This window comes from Silene latifolia, chromosome 1 (assembly GCF_048544455.1).
Source record: "Silene latifolia isolate original U9 population chromosome 1, ASM4854445v1, whole genome shotgun sequence".
Taxonomy (NCBI): Eukaryota; Viridiplantae; Streptophyta; class Magnoliopsida; order Caryophyllales; family Caryophyllaceae; genus Silene; species Silene latifolia.
The window spans coordinates 125,459,569-125,483,244 of NC_133526.1; positions in this window are offsets into that span (position 1 = coordinate 125,459,569).

The following is a 23,676-nucleotide window of genomic DNA, read 5'->3' on the forward strand; positions in this document are numbered from 1 at the left end:
TCGGGACCTCCTCAGCCTCCTCCTCAACCACCTCCTCTCTCTCACCCCCTACAAGAGCGAGAGAAGGGTCGAAGTCTACGTCTACGTCCATGGGAGCCCTCCCCGATGTAGAAGGAATGTCACCTGCAAAATTAAAGTAAATTAGGCTGCGTCAAGCCTTAATGTGGTCGTTTCAAGCATTTTTAAGCCCTAAAAGTGGTCTTTTCTCGCCATATTTGGCCATTTCCTTTCGAAACCCAACCACTCATGTGGAATATTAGGTCAAGTTAAGTCTAAGTTCAAGCGTAGTTCCGGGGTTGAGTCGAAATTTCGGCAGCATTTTGCTATAATAGCGATTATGCCCTAGAAAAGTGTCCTGAAAAAGTCATCACAATTCAAAAATATGACATGGTAGGAAGTTCACCCATTATACAAGGGTTCCATAAAACCAAATTTCACCAAAAATGGACAATCCTAAAGGCATTTTCGAAGCCATTTTCGAAACAGTTGAGAAACCGTCTCAATTTCGCTCAAATGTTCAATACTTGATGAAAATTCAAAAAGAATACATGGTTATGTTCCTAACACTGCCAATTATCCATTTCTAATGTCAATTTTAATAAACAAATCCATTAAGGGCAAAACCTCCAAATTTTCGACATAAAGGGGAGGAGAAACCCTAATTTTTTCGGCTCTAATTGATCAAAAACGAGAATTAAAAGCAAGAGTGTGATGCATACCTCTATTAGTCATGATTAATAGGACGGATTGATCAAATTTTGACGGAAATTGGTTGGAATTTGAGAGAGTTTAGAGAAGATTTGTGTTTTGTTAATTATGAATAATACACGGTTTATCGTGTTTTTTTACTCAGACAGGCACTAGCCCAGGAAAAGACGCAGCACATGCTGCGCTCTTTCCAAGAGCCGCAGCTCTTGCTGCACCTGTTCCCCAGCACTTTCACAGCTCAATTTTTGAAAGTTTGTTATAAGTTCGTTATTTGTGGGCCCATCTTTGGTGCGCCTCTTCTCCAACGCCTTATATCATATATTTGGTTCTTTTGGGCATTTATCTTTCGTTCGGGCCCGAATATTTTGCTAGACAGACTACAAAACCATCACGATTGATTTATTTCCCAGAAAAGATCTTTTATCAGCATTTCGCTTGCAACAACGAGCGGATTTCCAGCGGTGCTTAGGGCGTGCCATTATCAGTCAAGCCTCTTCATTTTCTTTGACGGTGTTTTAAGACACACCTTTATCGATATTTTATTATTTTCCCACCGAGAGTTCATGACAACCGATTGCGCTTCTCGAGAGATGGAGTTTGTTTGGAACCAGACGCAAGCAGATTCCCAGAAAATAATCAATCCAGACAGAATCATCAACATATTCCCCGATGAGAGTTCGCTTGAGACCGACGCAAGCCAATTCCCCCAGCAGTTTCTATCGACGTCCTGCTGTCCTCAATATTATTTGTTTCCTCATGGAGTTCGGCAAAGGTGTCGTTCTCCAGAAGTTCTCATACCCACCTTCTCCAAACTCCCCAGGTTCACACACCTAAGCTCTACCTATAGGATCATACTCCTTTAGTATCACCTTTTCTCAGGATTCCTAAACCCGAACCTTGGTGACCCTTAGGCCGCCTTCTCATCGATGTTTTCCTTTAGGGTCCCACACCCTAGCACAATCCTTACATATCTTTTAGGTCTTACCCTTATCTCCTACGCTTAACCTTAGCTCATACACAACTCCGGAAACATCTCGAGAAATAAGCCTCGGGTGGCGAGCCTCCTTACGTAGTCTAATGGACTTTAAACGACCCTCCGCGATAGTCGACAGACTCTAAAATGTTCCCGACGATAGGTCCTTGGCTCAGACCCCTTGAGCCGCCATGCGTCGCCATAGTCGTCAGGTGGTAATCTTTGATTGACCTGATGGCTATACTTTGACTTTAGCCTTGTCCAAGCCTCAGTCAAAGTGGGGGCTCTGTAGATACCTCATTTCTACACCTTTCGCCAACCACCCGGTGATGATTGGGCCGCATGTTTGGTACGCGGAATGATTTATGACAGTTCATAAGTTTATCGTCAAGTGATAGCTCAAATACTTGTGTCTACTCCTTGGTTTTCATCTACGCGCCGATACGGTCGTTTTGACAGTAGTTAGTGTTCATTTGGAGTCCGGGTCAAAAACCGCTTCATTTTCTAAGAAACCGTTTAAAATGCCGAGTCAGAATATCCTAGAATATTCCGGTTATTTATTCCATAAATTAATTTTATATCTTTTGGTAAAATATATCCTGTGAATCATATTTTAAGGAATAAGGAAGTAGAGATCCACCGCAATTCCATAAAAGAAATGCGAAAATCTTTCTTCTGCAGGAGGAAACCACTGGGGAAATGACGCAGCAGATGTTGCGCCTCTTGGAAGGATTGCAGCAGCTGCGCGCCTCTTCCCTAGCTCGTTTCTCGCCTTTTTTCATTTTTTCCGTGATTTGTTTCCAAAGTTTGAGTCATTCCTAAACTCTTCATATTTTTTTAGTATAAATAGGGACCTTCGTTCCACATATTTTTCACGCGAGTGTCCGCCCTTCTCTTCTCCCTTTGCATTCTAAAGACCGCGCTCTAAGCTTTCGATGCCTAAGTGCTTGATCAATCGACCACGTAAGCTCAGATCATTCTGAGTTCCAGTCACGTTGCATGACCGACCAATTTGACCACTACACATCAATCAATTTAATCTAAATCCTCTAATGAGGGCACTTTCTACATACATTCGAGTCGAGCAATCACTAAACGTTAACTTATTCAATCTTGTTTCGTCAATCATGTAAGTATGACGGTATAAATCCCGTCTTTTTATTGTATTTTATTTTTGTATCAATTAATGTAAGATTTACGTCAAAAGTACATTCAAAACCGACTTCTAAAACCCTTTTATCAAAACCGTTTTTACGGATCAGCAGTAACCAGACGTCGAGAAGAAACGCAGGAGCTGCTGTGCTTCTTCGAAGGGTCATAGCATCTCGCGCGCTCTTCCGAGGCTTCCGCTTCGCTTTTCTTCTTCTTCCTCGGTTTTTCTGTTGTTCTTGTTCTTTTGTTTTACCTTTTTTTATTTTCTCTCTTTTCTTTGTACATAAATAAATTTTAATATATTCCTTTTAATTATCATGTTTTATTTACGACTTAAATCCCTTATAATCGATATTTGCGGGTTTTAGTCATTAAATCAAACCCGGATTTATGAACTCGATTTGTTCATATCAATTTTCTGGAATTCGACCCTTTGTACATATTTCCATTGCTTATTTCCAGTTTTTTTACGTCCTTTCAAGTTAGTTTCCGTCTTCGTGAATAAACCTAGTTCTTCTTAATCCGTTTATAATTCGTTTCTAACCCATTTTAATTCGTTTTAATTTGTGTTCATTGCTTTTATGACGGCTTCATATGTAATTAACCCATTAAATTACCTTCATTTGAGTCAAATATCGATAATCAACCATTAGACACACTAACGAATATTATCCAACCCGCGATTCTGACTTCACAGCCAGAACTCAACCCAGGAACATACACAGTGATAGCTGCGCCTCTTCCAAGGGACGCAGAATGCTGCTACTGCTCGGGATGAGTTCTGTCCCTAAACTTCCGTTCTCGCTTTGACTTAGCCTTTAATTAAGTAATTAATTGACTATTAATCGTAATATCACTCTTCATCGGTCTTAGTTTTTGTTACTTTAATTTTCAACCCTTTTTTCTTTTCTTTTCTCCAAAATTCCGTCTTGAGTGTATTTTTGACGTAAATCAGTTAATCCGTTGTAATTTATTGTAATTTTAGTTTTCGCTTTTTATTTATCATATTTATTATGTATGGTTTATTTATTCGTTCCTCACATGTAAATTAGTTTAACTTCCAACTTCGACCACATTGTTTGCTAATTACTTGTTCACCGACTTAGTCTAAATTCACATGTTAGGATTAATCTATTGTTTGTTGCATTGCATACATATAATCGACGACATATCAAATATGAACGATTTCCCCAATCATTAGTAGAGGCCGCTATCGAGGCGGACGTGATTAGGTGTTCAGTAAACGGACTTCCTAATACGTACCCTCACCCCTTACTCCAGATCTCTGCGAACATCCGTGTTCATTGGCATCCGTGAGAGTCATACTAGACATAGAGTGCTAAGGGTAACGAGTTCTTAGTGTTCATGTCACTACTTTGTGTCTTGACATGACAAGAGGTATTCGAACGGTTCCAATTTCCCATAAAAATTGGTGGCGACTTCACAAATGCAACGCTTGTCCTAAGCCCCCCGTGGCCCATGTCCACAGTTTGGCGACTCCGCTGGGGATCATACACTTACGTGTTACCCAGTGTGAACCTTGAACAAGGTTGGGGAATAGTTTATACGAGACAGTTGTCGGATTTCATTACTCGACCTTCTTAGGTCGTTTCATTCGGCCTTCCTAAGCCCAACCCAACCCATTCGACCAATCGCCCCGTCTGGACGGTCCAGATTATTATCTGGGCCTAAGGATAGATAGCGATTGACGTCAACCATATCGTGGTACATACTCATGTTTGTATCAAGGGTTTCACTACTCGAGGAAATGGACTAGGAACCGATCTTCCTCATGTTTGGCACGGGCCTCTCCACAGACCAGGGTTTGATTGCTTGGTATGGCAACCCACCTTTTAAGCAAAAACCCTTTTAAATGCACTCAGCATACCGTTATAATTCTTGTATGAATGCTTGTACCATATGTGATCACCATTTTGTAAACAAAACCATGAAAAAATTTCTATAAAATCAAAACCCCTTTTTAAAATGTAAATATTTTCGAAAGTGGCCTAAAAATAAAGCAAAATGAGTCGAAATTATGTCCAAATGTCCAGTCGAAATTCGGGCCTTAAAACCCATTTTAAGACTTCACTTCAAGTCAGCACTCCAACAACTACACTACAGTTGCTTAGGACAAACATTTCAAAACTTTGTCATTTTCAAACCTTACTTAACACAGTGGCACACTCCTACTTCACAAGTTGAGTTTTTTTTGAGTAAGTGTGCTAAAATGGTCGATCGTGTTTTGATTCGTCATCGATCTCTTATCCCCAGTTTCCAAGATGCCTGGAACTAGTCACGCAAGTGTTAATGGATAACCGCAAAATGGTATTGATCTAATCCTAGCTGCGCTCGTCCGTCTCCAAACAAGCCAAGACCAAGCTTATGCTCGCCTCAACGCTATTGAAGGCCGAATTGTTGCTCTAGAAACTAGGCTTCCTCATGCAGAGAATGATGTTCCTAACGCGAGCGTGCATGATGACATTCCACCCTTTGTTGGACAACAAGAAGTCAACCCTCCACTAGGTCCTACTGAAGCTGAAAAGCGACTCCAATACTTGGAGGAGCGACTAATGTACCTTAAGGGAGATGACATCTACAGGGAGAATAATCGTAAGTTCATGGCCGTGAATGCTCAATTGCCGACAAAATTCAACATGACTGGCATTCCAAAGTTCAAGGGGCATGAAAACCCTTTGAACCACATTCGTGCTTTCAAAGATTACATGTTTATCAAAGGCATCAAACCTAAGATGTTCCTAAGGATCTTTCCTTTATCTCTCGACACCATTCCTAAGCAATGGTTTTACTCTTTGGAGCACAAGAAGATTGCCACTTGGGATGATGCCGCAATTGAATTCACTAAGCAATACGCGGATAATGCTGAGATCCAAGTCAACATGCGCACTCTAGAGGTTCTTACCCAAAACGAGAAAGAAGGCTTCACCGACTTCCTAAGTAGGTGGAGGAAGACTAGCACACAACTTGTTGAACGTCCAGATGAAGCTACTCTTGTGGAAAAGTTCGTAGATAACTTGAGACCTATTTATGAAAACCACCTAAGGTACCAAAATATAAAGTCCTTCAAAGATCTAACGGTGTTAGGGACAAGAATTGAAGATGACATCCGCAAAGGACTCTTGTCCAAGACGGTAGGTCGTGGATATCAAGGTTTGACGAGTCGTTCTTATGGTTCTACTGGCAAAACTGATGAGGTTAACCTTGTCGAATCATCAAAGAAGAATTGTCCGAAAAGGAAGTTCACAAACATTGGCGATTCATACTCCAATGCTTTGAAAAGATTGATGAAACAAGGTAAACTCCAGCCCATAGGACCTACACCTGACCCAGAAAAGAAGTCTAAATTCTGGGATGAGAATGCGTACTGCGAATATCATAGAGGCAAGGGACACGATACAGAGAAATGCTTTAAACTGAAACATGTACTTTACGATATGATCGAAGATGGTTGTTTACCCATACCTCCCGGAGGTAAGCCTAACAATACTCAGAATCCTCTTGGAGTTCTGATGATCACAGATGAAGAATCCACCTTGGATTGTTCACACCTCATTTCTCCAGCCGAAGATGAGATTCATGCACTAGAAGAGGAAGGGAGCTATTCCACCATTTCTCCTACCATTGCCGATTTCATCGGATGGGCAAAAAGTGTGAGTAGGCAAGTTTTAGAGTTGGAAGCTGTAGTGGCATCTCTACGCAATCCCGACACCATGCCTGGGGAAAACATGTCACTAACCCCAAGTCTATCTCAAGAGTCTATGATGAAAGAGGTAATCACGGTGGTTGACATTCTAGTCGACCAAATAATCAGTCTAGAAGCCGAGATCTTCAGGTTGAGAGAGCTCAGTATCGTCAATAGAATATGGGCCAATGACGATGAAGATGAATACCTCACAGAACACTATCTAGTCAAGGTTAGTAAGGATATAGTCAAGGCTAGCAAAGATCAAGATATGGACCACCTTACTCGTTCAGGGCGTCCATATCAAAATGTTTCTCAGAACGGTCCTACGGCTAATGGTCCAGTTACTAACACCAATGTCATCACTCCAAATGATGGCGAAGATACGTCTACTGACCATTTGCTAAAACAGCTGCAAAAGACAAAGGCTGATCTTTCAGTCTGGGAACTAGTTGCGAGTTCATTTCCTCATCGTCAAGCTTTGCTACAAGCATTGGCTAAATTGAACGTAGCGCACAACTCTACGCCTGACGACGTAGTCAACTTGGTCTTCCAATATTCAGTTAAACTAAGTAACCCAGTTACTTTTTTCAGATGAAGATTTGCCTCCCTTCGGCGCCATTCATAACCTCGCTTTATACATTACGGTCACATGCCTAAAGAAGAACGTACCAATGACTTTGGTGGATGATGGCTTCGCAGTCAATGTCATACCATTGAAGACGACATACAAGTTAGGCATGAAAGAATCGGATTGGACTCCTACCAACCAAGGTGTTCGAGCATACGATGGAACACGACGTAAAGTAGTAGGGCTAATCAACCTCACTGTAGCCACAGGGCTAATCGAGCGACCGGTTAATTTTCAAATAGTGTATATCGAAGCATCATTCAATATACTTCTGGGAAGGCCTTGGATTTACGCTTCCAAAGCAGTAACATGCACCTTGCACCAGAAGATTAAGATTCCTCTAGATGGCAAAGTAGTGACGATCACTTCGTCACCTATCAAGGTTGTAATAGAGAAAATGTCAAGCAACCAAGTAATCACAGACCCAGTATACGAGCTTGGAGGATTTCAGAGCATAAATCTTGTAGAGAGCGAACTGGCACCTCTGTACTTCAACCCATACTCCAATTTAGTGGTCAACCACATTCTTAAATCCCGGGGATACTTCCCAGGAATGCTGTTAAACCCAGCCAAGAAAAATACCTTCGCACCATATAAGGAAGGAATTTCTCAAAGGATACCAGTAGGATTGGGATATAAGCCCACGAAAGAAGAAGCCTTAGAAATGCTCACCCAATACCAAAACTGTAAAGATAGAGGAATCCAGATGCGACCCTATCTCCCTACCCTAAACGGATATTTCGTTTGATAAGGGAGTCAGGACTTTTACGGGTTTCCCGAACCTTGGCACTATAAAGGAATGCAACTAGCTGGAATTGAGGTCTTCCACGATTGCTACTTCATCCCTCCAGAAACAGTTCCTACCGTCAAAACTCGTCAAACACCTTGTTTAGACGAACAGGCTGTTAGCCTCCTGTTTGGAGAAGACCGATTTGTCAGAGCAGCACGGGATGAGATCATTACCATGATACTTCAAGATGACCATTTCAACCCCACAACATTGATCACTGACACCAGTTCGAGTCAACAGAAAGGATGGAGAAAATCGATCAAATGGACTAATAACCAAGGAAAGGTCTTCAAAGTCACCACTGGAGAACGAGAGATGTTAAAAGAGGAACCCAAAGACAACGAATTCGAGTCAGAGTCAGAGTCGGAGTCGGAATCAGAGTCTGAGTCTAGAGAAGTCGCTAGAGAGTCTTCTTCTGTTCTCACTCCCCATGCCCTTATTTCTCCTAGCATAGAATCAAATAGTCACGTAGCTTGGGAAATGTCCCAATAGTCATCCCTTTAACGCCACCGCTCACACGAACAGATGGCTTCTTTATTTCAGCTATTTTCAAAATTTAATATGAATAAATCAGATTCTGCTTACTCTTTGTGTTATTCTGAATGCCATTCTGTTTACGATGATAATGAGGATTATCCTGACCCAGACTCAGTCGAATTACCTCCCTACATAGTTAAAGAGATACTACAAGAGGTGGAAGGGACACCAGTTATAGAAAACACCGAACCCATCAACGTAGGAACCGAACTAGAACCCCAAAAACTTAGAATAGGGACGACCTTAAACCCAACTGAAAGGGCCAAATTCATATATCTCCTACACGAGTTCAAGGATGTTTTCGCTTGGTCCTACAAAGACATGCCAGAATCGACAGGGATATTGCGAGCATAGAATTCCATTCAAACCAGGTTTCAAACTCAGAAATGAAGCTTCGTCGGATGTGGACCGAATGGGCTCTTAAGATCAAAGAAGAAGTCAATAAAAAATTCAAAGCCGGGTTCATCAAAGTTTCGAGTATTCGACCGGGTGGCTAACATAGTCCCCGTACCCAAAAAGGATGGACGAATTCAGGTTTGTGTTGATTTCAGAGACTTGAACAAAGCAAGTCCCAAGGACGACTTCCCTCTACCACACATCGATATATTGGTAGATAATACAACGGATCTCGCATTGTTATCCTTCATGGACGGGTACGCAGGGTATAATCAGATCAAAATGGCCATAGAAGACATGCATAAGACAGCCTTCGTTACTCAATGGGGCACATATTGCTATACTATTATGCCATTCGGGCTAATTAATGCTGGAGCTACATATCAACGCACCGCAACCACTTTGCTATACGACATGATGCATAAAGAAGTAGAGGTGTACGTCGATGATATGATTGTCAAATCCATGGATAGGAAGGGGCATATTGATAACCTTCGCAAATTCTTCTGGAGATTGCGCAAATACAACATGAGGCTCAATCCTCAGAAATGTGCATTCGGAGTAACGTCAGGCAAGCTTTTGGGATATGTCGTCAACCAGAGGGGAATAGAAATTGATCCATCCAAGATCAAAGCTCTAATCGAAATGCCGCAACCCCAAACAAAGAAGGAGGTTAGAGTATTTCTAGGCAAAGTACAGTATATAAGCCGATTCATATCGAAGATTACTATGATCTGCGAACCCATTTTTAAAAAGCTCAAAAAAACAGATCATACCATATGGGACGACGACTGTCAAAAGGCATGCATTTAACAGAATTAAGGAGATACTGGCTAAGCCACCAGTGCTAATGCCTCCTCAACGAGATCAACCTCTTGGTTTATATCTCACAGTAACCGAAACAGCCATGGGGGCTATGCTCGCACAAACCGTTGGGAAAGAAGAAAGAGCTATCTACTACCTTAGTAAGAAGTTCTTGGAATATGAGTGTAAGTATACACCTCTCGAAAAGACATGCCTCGCTCTTGTGTGGGAAACAAAGAAGCTACGCCACTACATGCTTAGCTACTCTGTCAAGGTGTATTCTAAAATGGATCCCGTCAAATACCTCTTCGAGAAACCTGTTCTCAATGGACGTTTGGCAAGGTGGACCTTAATGCTCTCAGAGTTCGATCTCAAATACGTACCTCTAAAGGTCATAAAGGGACGTGCCGTTGCCGAATTCTTCGCAGATAATCCTATCAACGACACCCAAGTAATAGACATGTGGTTATTTCCAGACGAGGATATCCTACAAACCAGTGGACAATCTTGGGATCTTTATTTTGATGGAGCATCAAATTTAAGAGGATTTGGAATAGGAGTGTTGCTCATTTCTCCTGAAGGCGAGCATACACCACTTTCTGTCAAACTCGACTTCGAGGTGACAAATAACGCAGCAGAATATGAAGCTTGCCTCATTGGTCTACAATCAGCAGTAAGTTTAGGCATCAAGAATCTTCGAGTTCACGGAGACTCATCCTTGATCATTAACCAAATTAGGGGATCTTGGAAAATTCGAAGTGAAAGTCTAGCACCCTATCAGGCTAGTATAGTTCAAGTTGCCCAATTCTTCGATCAGGTCACTTATCTACACCTGCCTCATGAAGAGAATCAATTTGCAGACGCTCTTGCAAAACTTGAATCTTTGATTAATATGCCAGACAACATGGTAGAAATGCCTTCATGCATCGAACGGCGGTCAGAACCAGCCTATGTAAACCTCCTCTCAGATGAATAAGAAAGTCCAGGGGAACCTTGGTTTCAAGCCATTCTAAACTTCAAACTCAATGGTACATACCCACCAGATATGGATAAGAGGGGACAACGCGCCATACGTCTACTAGCCTCTCAATACCTCCTCATGCAAGGAGAATTGTACAAAAGAACACCTTTTGGTGTCGTCCTATGTTGCCTTGATCAATCACAGGCACAAGAAGTGATGGAAGAAGTTCACGATGGAGAATGCGGTCCTCACATTAGTGGACCCATGATGGCAAAGAAAATCACGCGTCTAGGATATTACTGGACCACAATGGAGTCAGATTGTATTAAATACGTCAGACATTGCCATAATTGCCAAATCTTCGGGAATGTGCAACACGTCCCTCCCTCACTGCTTTACACCATGACATCTCCTTGGCCATTTTCTGCTTGGGGAATCGACATCATTGGGAAGATCACTCCACCTAGAACAGGAGGTCATTGTTTTATTTTGGTAGCTATCGACTATTTTGCCAAATGGGTCGAAGCAGCATCCTACACCGCTCTTACAGCTAAACATGTGGCAAAGTTCTTACAAACCAATATCATCTGTCGATATGGTTGCCCACATGAGATCATCAGTGACAATGGGTCACATTTCCAAGCCAAAGCTGTGCAATTGCTAGTCAAATACAAAATCAAGCACCACCATTCCTCGCCTTATAGACCTCAAACTAATGGCGCGGTAGAGGCAGCTAACAAGAATGTCGTCATGATCCTCAAGAAAATGATTGACAATTATATCGATTGGCCTAGCAAAATACCTTTCGCGTTATGGGGTTATCGCACATCGATTAGGACACCCAATGGGGCCACTCCTTTCTTTCTAGCTTATGGCATGGAAGCTGTACAACCAGTCGAACTAGAAATTCCGTCCCTACGTATTTAGCTCGAAAGTCAAATTCCAGAAGCTGAATGGAATAGAGATAGATATGAGGAACTCATCCTCTTGGTTGAATAAAGATTGCGAGCATTACATAATGTGCAGACAAATCAGGCACGTATCAAACAAGCCTTTAATAAACGGGTTAAGCCCAGGAACATCAAAGAAGGAGACTTGGTGCTCAAATCAGTCAGAGCACTCCTGCCTGTCGATCCGCGTGGAAAGTTCAAGCCTAATTGGGCCGGACCTTTCCTAGTCATGTCCATACTCTCGGGGGGTGCGGTTAAGATTAAAGACCTAGATGGGAATGAATTTTCTAACCCAACCAACCTCGACCAACTGAAACGATATTACCCTTAGTGTAAGACAGAACACGCGCCTCGCGTAACACCCACGTGCCGCTCATGCGACACGAAATAAAAATGGCCCTTGGCCCGCTGAAATAAAGCTTATGTCACCTTGCTCTTGCATTTTGGCATTTCGACATCCTCATATCGTCAAATAAATGGAATCGTATTTTAAGAGTAAGTAAAGCTCGTGCTTATTTTCTAAAGTTCATTACAAGCTCTTGCTTCGAACAATTATTCTTTTACATTTTTTCGAACTACGCACAGGGTTTGATTTTATTTTTAATGAATACGTAGGCAATCCTTCACAGGATACAACCTATTATTTATTTAGTGTAAATAGAAGGACATTTGCATTTGCATTTGAAATTCGACAAGAATAATAACAGGAAATCATAATAGTTTCTTAACTAATTAATCTTTTATTCATTTGTTCCATAAATAATAATAATACGCTAAATACATATAAAATAAAATGCTGAAATAAATACTAGGCTAGGATTCTAAAAATCCCGCCGTTTATTACAATTTAAATAATAATAAATAATACTACGACTAAGGTTATTCTTCCATTTCCCCTTTGCCTTTGTCACCCTTATCATACTTCTTGTCTCGACCACGAGCCGGGCGCTCTTGTGCTATCTCCGGCCTAATCACCAAGGGTCTCTCTCGCGGTCTACTCTTGCCATTTCGATCCATCACTATCTCTACGGCAGAAGCGGTCTTCGGTTTCTTCGACGGATGAACGACTCTGAATCCGGCCTCTTCTTCCTCCTCAGTCAAGTACTTCTGGTTCTCCTTCGCTACCTCGCGAATCTTGTAATCCACAGGCTCGTGTTTCCTCAATTTCTCACGGTCTTCCGGAGTACCAGCCTTCCTCCATTGTAAGTATGAGTCAGATACCCATAAGGAGCCAATAGGGACCGGTATGAACCACATGTTCCTCTGAGCCCACTTAATTGCCCACTCTCGACAAATCTCTGTGGTGTGTGCCAATGCTGTTTGCGGAACGGTATCAAGCTTCGGAATCTTCTGCTTAAGGCCCACTTGCCTCATCAACCTCTCCGGATAAATGCAAATCAAGAACTCCAAGCCAGGGACACAACTGACCATGTCATATCCAAAGATGAAACTCCAGTGACTGAACTGAGATGCCACCACGGCACAATCCACCGGATCAGGGGACCTCCTTCACTCTTCAGCTTATTCTCCCAATAGTTGCAAACCCGAGTGAAGTCCACCATGTAGAGCCTAGTTCTCATTGTAATTGATCGAGCATGGTATCCTGGCACATTAACTGGGGGCTCGATCAACCACATCCATTCCATCAGCCAAACCTGCAAAGAAGACGGGAATTAATGCCCATATTTCAAGCGAAAAAAAAGAAGAACGAAAAAGAAAAATGAATAAAAAAAGAAAAATGACATATATATAATAGAAAATGGGTTCTTACCTGTAGAATGATGGGACTTCCTAAATAAGGAAGCTCGCGGTTGGCCTTTCTGTTATCCAAACCAAGAATGGTCTCCCCTAAGCAAAGGTATGCTGGGCTCTTGCGCAGCTCCATTTGTTCCACTAGGCTCAAAAAATGAGGATCCCCTCTCATCTCCTTGTCAACATGCCCTTGAAGGACATGGAAATGAAGTAGACAAAACCCAAAGGCTCAGCACCTCGCAACATAAGAAATAGTAGGGTCCTCCCTATTTATAAATCGGTCGATAAAGTCAAACATACGGACTCCTTTTGAGGTCACAAGAGGGTCTACCTCAGCCTTGGTCAATCCGAGCAAGTCTCTAAATTTACTTTTATATCCATGAGAGCTAAGAGGTATAGCGGGTGCATTCTCTGGGTCCCATCCTCCAACGGCAGCTATTTCTTCAGGGAAAGGACAAATATCGCCTCCAAGAAAGGCAAATACATGAAAATTTGGGTCCCAATACCCAAGACAATCATCCAAGAAAGGCTTCACAATTTTCACTAATTTGAGACTCAAGATCGATCCCAAATTAAATGCACCCATGTCATGTTTTTCAACATTTCTGAACTCATTTGTCCACTCTTTGAGACGGTTTTCAAAAGCATCCATGATTTTGAAATTTTTTATGAAGATATGGGAGTTTTTATGTGATAGACGGAATAAAGATGAAGGAATTGTGTGAATAAAAGCTTCCCCGAAGTCTCTATTTATACTATTCGCTGTTTTCTAATTTCTGTCAAGGTCTGACTAGCTGGGGAAATGGCGCAGCTCTTGCTACGCCTCTTCCCCAGGCCTTTTTCTGTGATTTTCAGATTTGGATCTTTCCTAATTTTCTTTTTGCTATAATTTCCTATTCCTATAGGGTATTATTTTGGTAATTCCGTCAAATTACCAAGTTTTGTGTTTCCTAATTATTTTCGGGTTCGCTTTTCGAGACAAAGTCGACATTTTCGCCAAACAAGCACACTTACCCATTTTATTTTATTTTCTTTTTTAGGGGAATCATTTCACTCCTCGTATTCAATACATTTCACACTTATACATTTCTTTTTAATTTTTTTTAGGGGGTAGCCCTCCATACTGTCCGGTCATTTTGCTCATTTTTGGGCATATTTTGCGCATTTCCTATGCATTCTTGGACGTTTTGTCATTTTTGCTCATTTTTTGGCACCTTTTTTTTTTTTTTTTTTTTTTTTTTTTTTACTTTGCTCATTTTGCGCCAATTTAAGCCACTCATATGTTATGTGTGTAAATTATATGTAAATTTCGGCAGCATGACGTCACAAACCGTCATCTACCAAACCTGTTTTTAAGCTAACCTGCAGAAACAGCAAACACCCACCAGCAAAGGCACTCAGGCCACTATATACACAACTAAAAGACGAGTATCTACATCAAACTGGGAGCTCTCGCCCAAAACAGGTCCGAAAGTCCAAAATAAAGTCCAAAATGTACAAAATATACAAGACGAGCTCAGCTACGGTCAGCTCAGCTACGGTCGCCTCGAGAGCAGCGATCTGAGCGTCCCTGACCTCCAACTCCCTCAACAGACGAGCTGTCTCCTCTCGGGACTGCGCCAGCTCGCGCTCTCTTTGCAAATGATTAAGAAATGCCTCATTTCAATCATAACGCAAGAAGTTGTAGTGAAATTCAAAAATGAAATAAGTAAGAGAATGAGAGATTCATACCTGTCGCCCTCGGCCACCTATAAGTGCCTCGATGGCCGTGGCCCACAACCGGTTGGCCATCCTCCTTAACGCCACGTACTGAGACGGTGCTACCTGCATTTAAATAACAAAAAGGCTCAAAAACAACAAAAAACGGACGCATTCTTATGCTAAAAAACAATGAAGATAGTCAAAACTGAGGGCTTACCGTCCTCACTAAGTGCTGCCACTCCTCCAAACCAGCGTCCATCACCTCCTCGCGAAGTCACGGATCTTCGAGATCGTCTTCATCCCCGCCGCGTCGGTGTACTCGATTGTCTCTGGGTAAGTTGGGGGCTCGACGCCTGCCACCTCGATCTTCTACAAGGTTCGAATGACTCTTTATTTGACGATTGTTCGTCGTTTGTCAAGTCAATTCAAGAATAAGAAAAGGAAAGTACTTACCATGATCGGCCAGTACGCTAACCTCCGGTGAACGAACTCGGAGTACTCCTCGCCAGGCAGAAGGAGGGCGTCACCGCTCGCGTCCGCCAAATCAGCCTCTCTCTCGGCGTCGGAAGGCTGCCTAAACATCGTCCGTGGAGGATCAATGGGAACCGTAAAGGTGTCATGAGAGCACTGTCGAGTCAAACGCTCGCCCAGGTACCACACAGGTCCCATGGGCGTCCTCAGTAACAACTGACTCAAACTCCTAGGACGAAGGACCTCAGCCACGAAAGCTGGAGCGTCAGGGTAGTTCTCCCAAGGTCTAGGCACCCACTAAAACAAGCAAATGAGGGGTCATTCCTATGATTGGCTCTAAGCGGGAAGAGGGGGTCATTCCTATGATCGCTTCTAAAATAAAATACAGAAATAAAAGAAAGGTAATCAAATAAGGATCAAGGGTACTTACGTTCTCCAACTTCAGGGCATTCATGCCCCTTCGACAGACATTGTAAGAAGAGCGCTGGCTCTTCCTACGACACACCACCCAGTCTCTCAAGATGGGGTACGCCCTCGGCTCAGGCTCCGTCCTCTTAGGCGTGAAGCCGGGAAAGTAGGAGTACACCCACGGCTGCAAAGCAAAATAATCATTTGTGTTTCTACGATAATGATCTTTCATAATTCGATAGAAATAGAAATAAATAAAGAAGTAATGATCTTTCATAGTGCGAAATAAAGGTTCATACCTCCAACAAGAGTCCAGGACCGACAGTAGCAGGAGAAGTCCCCTTCTCCATCAGCTCAGGACGTACCATGGCCCTCATGTAGCGACTAAGGACCGCAAAGCCAGGAGTAACCCAGTCCCACCGACCTAGGCTACTCAAGTCAGACAGAAAAGGAAGAAGCTTCGTCAACAGCCTCTCTCCCTTGTCTCCGAGGTAAATCAAAGACAAGAACCACCACAGCCACAGGCAAGCCCTCTGCTCCGCAGTACAAGGAGGAGCAGCCACGTTCCTCCCATCTATCGTCACCGTCGCCGGGGTCCTACCCGCAAAGTAGTCCCTGACGTAAGAACTCGGCACCAAACCGGGAATGCTGGCAGCACCCTCTGCCAGGTTCCAGCCGATCAGCCTCCTCGCCTTGGCTGAGTCCACTCTCATGGCCGTCGACGGCCACACCAAAGCCTCCTCTCCGCATGACAGACCCGAGATCATGCCGTAGTCCTCCAAAGTGACCCCGACCTCTCCAAAAGGCATATGGAAAGTTGAGGTCGTGTCCCAGTACCGATCAAGGAAAGCTCGAATCAGGCTAAGGTTAGCCTGAATCTTCGTTTCCCTGATCGCCCTCCACGCTCCCACCAGAGCTCCGAAGGCTCCCAACTCAACGATGGCCTTCTCCTCCTCCGAAAGTCTCCCGAAGGCGTCCATCATCGTTGAGTAACCAGAAAAGGACATCATGTTCCCGGCTTCTTGTATCAATTCGAAGCAATACTATCTTTAGCGCAAGTCAAATGAGAAATGAAACGGCAAACAAATATGAAATGTAATAAGAAACGACAAGTTTGAAATTTACCAGACTCCTCGCCGTCCTGTAGGACAGGTGGCTCTCTGCCGCCCAAATGAGATGTCTACCATCCCATTTCTCGGCCCACTCGGGTGCACCCACTAGCTGGTGACCACCACGTCCCATGTTGGCCCGCCTCGGGACCTCCTCAGCCTCCTCCTCAACCACCTCCTCTCTCTCACCCCCTACAAGAGCGAGAGAAGGGTCGAAGTCTACGTCTACGTCCATGGGAGCCCTCCCCGATGTAGAAGGAATGTCACCTGCAAAATTAAAGTAAATTAGGCTGCGTCAAGCCTTAATGTGGTCGTTTCAAGCATTTTTAAGCCCTAAAAGTGGTCTTTTCTCGCCATCTTTGGCCATTTCCTTTCGAAACCCAACCACTCATGTGGAATATTAGGTCAAGTCAAGTCTAAGTTCAAGCGTAGTTCCGGGGTTGAGTCGAAATTTCGGCAGCATTTTGCTATAATAGCGATTATGCCCTAGAAAAGTGTCCTGAAAAAGTCATCACAATTCAAAAATATGACATGGTAGGAAGTTCACCCATTATACAAGGGTTCCATAAAACCAAATTTCACCAAAAATGGACAATCCTAAAGGCATTTTCGAAGCAATTTTCGAAACAGTTGAGAAACCGTCTCAATTTCGCTCAAATGTTCAATACTTGATGAAAATTCAAAAAGAATACATGGTTATGTTCCTTACACTGCCAATTATCCATTTCTAATGTCAATTTTAATAAACAAATCCATTAAGGGCAAAACCTCCAAATTTTCGACATAAAGGGGAGGAGAAACCCTAATTTTTTCGGCTCTAATTGATCAAAAACGAGAATTAAAAGCAAGAGTGTGATGCATACCTCTATTAGTCATGATTAATAGGACGGATTGATCAAATTTTGACGGAAATTGGTTGGAATTTGAGAGAGTTTAGAGAAGATTTGTGTTTTGTTAATTATGAATAATACACGGTTTATCGTGTTTTTTTACTCAGACAGGCACTAGCCCAGGAAAAGACGCAAACATGTCAGCGCTCTTTCCAAGAGCCGCAGCTCTTGCTGCACCTGTTCCCCAGCACTTTCACAGCTCAATTTTTGAAAGTTTGTTATAAGTTCGTTATTTGTGGGCCCATCTTTGGTGCGCCTCTTCTCCAACGCCTTATATCATATATTTGGTTCTTTTGGGCATTTATCTTTCGTTCGGGCCCGAATATTTTGCTAGACAGACTACAAAACCATCACGATTGATTTATTTCCCAGAAAAGATCTTTTATCGGCATTTCGCTTGCAACAACGAGCGGATTTCAGCGGTGCTTAGGGCGTGCCATTATCAGTCAAGCCTCTTCATTTTCTTTGACGGTGTTTTAAGACACACCTTTATCGATATTTTATTATTTTCCCACCGAGAGTTCATGACAACCGATTGCGCTTCTCGAGAGATGGAGTTTGTTTGGAACCGGACGCAAAGCGATTCCCGAAAAATAATCAATCCAGACAGAATCATCAACATATTCCCCGATGAGAGTTCGCTTGAGACCGACGCAAGCCAATTCCCCCAGCAGTTTCTATCGACGTCCTGCTGTCCTCAATATTATTTGTTTCCTCATGGAGTTCGGCAAAGGTGTCGTTCTCCAGAAGTTCTCATACCCACCTTCTCCAAACTCCCCAGGTTCACACACCTAAGCTCTACCTATAGGATCATACTCCTTTAGTATCACCTTTTCTCAGGATTCCTAAACCCGAACCTTGGTGACCCTTAGGCCGCCTTCTCATCGATGTTTTCCTTTAGGGTCCCACACCCTAGCACAATCCTTACATATCTTTTAGGTCTTACCCTTATCTCCTACGCTTAACCTTAGCTCATACACAACTCCGGAAACATCTCGAGAAAGAAGCCTCGGGTATGATCTCTTCTAATGGCTGGCGAGCCTCCTTACGTAGTCTAATGGACTTTAAACGACCCTCCGCGATAGTCGACAGACTCTAAAATGTTCCCGACGATAGGTCCTTGGCTCAGACCCCTTGAGCCGCCATGCGTCGCCATAGTCGTCAGGTGGTAATCTTTGATTGACCTGATGGCTATACTTTGACATTAGCCTTGTCCAAGCCTCAGTCAAAGTGGGGGCTCTGTAGATACCTCATTTCTACACCTTTCGCCAACCACCCGGTGATGATTGGGCCGCATGTTTGGTACGCGGAATGATTTATGACAGTTCATAAGTTTATCGTCAAGTGATAGCTCAAATACTTGTGTCTACTCCTTGGTTGTCATCTACGCGCCGATACGGTCGTTTTGACAGTAGTTAGTGTTCATTTGGAGTCCGGGTCAAAAACCGCTTCATTTTCTAAGAAACCGTTTAAAATGCCGAGTCAGAATATCCTAGAATATTCCGGTTATTTATTCCATAAATTAATTTTATATCTTTTGGTAAAATATATCCCGTGAATCATATTTTAAGGAATAAGGAAGTAGAGATCCACCGCAATTCCATAAAAGAAATGCGAAAATCTTTCTTCTGCAGGAGGAAACCACTGGGGAAATGACGCAGCAGATGTTGCGCCTCTTGGAAGGATTGCAGCAGCTGCTGCGCCTCTTCCCTAGCTCGTTTCTGCCTGTTTTCAGATTTTTTCCGTGATTTGTTTCCAAAGTTTGAGTCATTCCTAAACTCTTCATATTTTTTTAGTATAAATAGGGACCTTCGTTCCACATATTTTTCACGCGTGTGTCCGCCCTTCTCTTCTCCCTTTGCATTCTAAAGACCGCGCTCTAAGCTTTCGACGCCTAAGTGCTTGATCAATCGACCACGTAAGCTCAGATCATTCTCGAGTTCCAAATACGTTGCTCGACCGACCAATTTGACCACTACACATCAATCAATTTAATCTAAATCCTCTAATGAGGGCACTTTCTACATACATTCGAGTCGAGCAATCACTAAACGTTAACTTATTCAATCTTGTTTCGTCAATCATGTAAGTATGACGGTATAAATCCCGTCTTTTTATTGTATTTTATTTTTGTATCTATTAATGTAAGATTTACGTCAAAAGTACATTCAAAACCGACTTCTAAAACCCTTTTATCAAAACCGTTTTTACGGATCAGCAGTAACCAGACGTCGAGAAGAAACGCAGGAGCTGCTGTGCTTCTTCGAAGGGTCATAGCATCTGCTGCGCCTCTTCCAGAGGCTTCCGCTGCTTCCGCTGCTTCTGCTTTTCTTCTTCTTCCTCGGTTTTTCTGTTGTTCTTGTTCTTTTGTTTTACCTTTTTTTATTTTCTCTCTTTTCTTTGTACATAAATAAATTTTAATATATTCCTTTTAATTATCATGTTTTATTTACGACTTAAATCCCTTATAATCGATATTTGCGGGTTTTAGTCATTAAATCAAACCCGGATTTATGAACTCGATTTGTTCATATCAATTTTCTGGAATTCGACCCTTTGTACATATTTCCATTGCTTATTTCCAGTTTTTTTACGTCCTTTCAACTTAGTTTCCGTCTTCGTGAATAAACCTAGTTCTTCTTAATCCGTTTATAATTCGTTTCTAACCCGTTTTAATTCGTTTTAATTTGTGTTCATTGCTTTTATGACGGCTTCATATGTAATTAACCCATTAAATTACCTTCATTTGAGTCAAATATCGATAATCAACCATTAGACACACTAACGAATATTATCCAACCCGCGATTCTGACTTCACAGCCAGAACTCAACCCAGGAACATACGCAGTGATAGCTGCACCTCTTCCAAGGGACGCAGCAATGCTGCGCCTGTTCTGGGATGAGTTCTGTCCCTAAACTTCCGTTCTCGCTTTGACTTAGCCTTTAATTAAGTAATTAATTGACTATTAATCGTAATATCACTCTTCATCTGTCTTAGTTTTTGTTACTTTAATTTTCAACCCTTTTTTCTTTTCTTTTCTCCAAAATTCCGTCTTGAGTGTATTTTTGACGTAAATCAGTTAATCCGTTGTAATTTATTGTAATTTTAGTTTTCGCTTTTTATTTATCATATTTATTATGTATGGTTTATTTATTCGTTCCTCACATGTAAATTAGTTTAACTTCCAACTTCGACCACATTGTTTGCTAATTACTTGTTCACCGACTTAGTCTAAATTCACATGTTAGGATTAATCTATTGTTTGTTGCATTGCATACATATAATCGACGACATATCAAATATGAACGATTTCCCCAATCATTAGTAGAGGCCGCTATCGAGGCGGACGTGATTAGGTGTTCAGTAAACGGACTTCCTAATACGTACCCTCACCCCTTACTCCAGATCTCTGTGAACATCCGTGTTCATTGGCATCCGCGAGAGTCATTCTAGACATAGAGTGCTAAGGGTAATGAGTTCTTAGTGTTCATTTCACTACTTTGTGTCTTGACATGACACGAGGTATTCGAACGGTTCCAATTTCCCATAAAAATTGGTGGCGACTCCACAAATTCAACGCTTGTCCCAAGCGCCCTCGTGGCCCATGTCCACAGGGCTTCCCAATACGTACCTTCACCTCTTACTCAAAACCTTTGGATAGTGGACGACCTTGTCCAGGGCGTACGAGAGTCATTCTAGATATAGGATGCTAAAGAGGGACGACTCATTATCTTTAGTACCTATGTCAAACACTGCTTTTTGCCTTAGTTGACCTAGGTATAAAGTGGATTCGAACGGGTTCCAAGCATACCACAAATGCTTGGTGGCGACTCCAAACATCTCTTGCATCGTTTCAAGACACTTGTCGAGATGAAACTGACTGATCTAAAACAATCCGGTAGAAAGTATTTTTATGCCACCGAGCGTGGCTTTGAAAAGACCGCTCCCACGTCCAAAGATCGGCTAGGCGTCATAGGTGGGCCCATGTCCACACAACCAATTTCACACTTTATGCATTCACGCTTAAATTAAACGGTTACACTTTATAACACGAATGATCAAATACCTCAACAATATTATTGAATCCTTAAGCATTACATGCCACACTCTTACTCTCATGACCGTGAAAACCAAACTTGGTAATACTAAATCCACCATCATATATTTCAATTATTTATCAACCAAGGTTTCCAAGTCATGCTCAATAACAATATCCCTCAACATGCAACCCAAACCTCATTCACTATCCATAAGTTCAATCAGTCAACAAATGTTCGACCTAGATCATACAGCACTCATTATCCACATTGTAACACCCCTAATTTCCATAATATTATTATTCTTTATATTTTTGCACTTTTTATATTTTATATTTTCGGGAAAATATCCGTCTTTTGCTTATTCGGGTTGTTGGGCTCGAATTTCAATGAAGACCCGCTCCTCCTTGGGTTTCACGTGTGGTTTGGGGAAGGATGGGTGGTTTTGGGCCCAGACTTGATATAAACCCATGACATCTTCTATATATATGAGAGGTAACTTAAACCCTAGCTTCTTTTCTCATAATTTTCTCTCAAACCCTAAACCTAATCTCTTCCTTCTTCTCTCCCTGTTTGTGCCGCATGTCCTACCCCTCTTTTAGAGTTTTTCGTGTGCTTCTTCCTCCTTCCTTCATCATCTATCGTGCCTAGATCAATCCTACCTCTTGGATATATCTTTCCTCGTTGCGTGGAGACTGCACCTGGAGAGGATATTTACATCGTTGAAGACGATCTCTAGGGTTTTTGTGCTAAAAAGGTAACTAAGTGTTTTCCTTTAATTGTGTTTATGCCAACTTGATGTAATTTACATGATTTAATAATTGATTTGTGTAATTAGTACGAGTTTGATTGTTTACTATCATGTTTAATTGTGTTTGTGTGTTTACGTATGTGTTTTACCGTTAAATTTGCATAACTTATGTTGCCTATGCCTCGTTTTTGGGCGTTTGGTGCGCGGCTAGGGTTCCCCATGGAAACCCTAGTGGCGGCATGGTGATGGTTTGTGAGAAGACCTAGAGTTATGGTTGAACTAGTATAACCTTGAGATTATGGCTCAATGTTATAGTTGGGTTGGTACAACTCTGAGGTTGTGATAAAGTTATAGGTGAAGCTGTATAACTTTGAGATTATAGCTCAATGTTATAGCTGGGCTACTATAACTTAAGTCACATGTCGATGTTATAGCTAATGCTAGTTTAGCATTAGCCTAATGAAGTCAATGTTATAGCTAAAGCTAATATAACATTGGGTTACGAGGTAAGGTTATTGTTAAGGTTATAGCTGAAGTTACTATAACATTGGTTGCTTATACTTGTTTTATATGTTATATTATGTTCAACGTGTTATGTCCTTGTGTTGCTTATGTCTTTGGGTTACTCGTGTTTATATGATAAATAGGATGGTCAGTTATGCTAACCTATGAGTTGAGTCGTAATGTTGTTCACGCCTGTTAGTACAATCAGTTATACTGTGCATTTGTTTGTTGGCTGGTTGAATAGGTGATGGTAGTATCAGTTATATACTATCGGAATGAACCAACGCCACCCGTTGATGCGGGATTTATTTTGGTATGTTTTCGGGGGTGGCCAGAGGCAGTGGTTATACGCTCTGGGTCCCGAGTGTCGTTCGGTGTTGATGTGAGTCATAATTACGCATATTTAATCCCCTAACTAAGCCTCATTTTGCATACTAATATAGCATT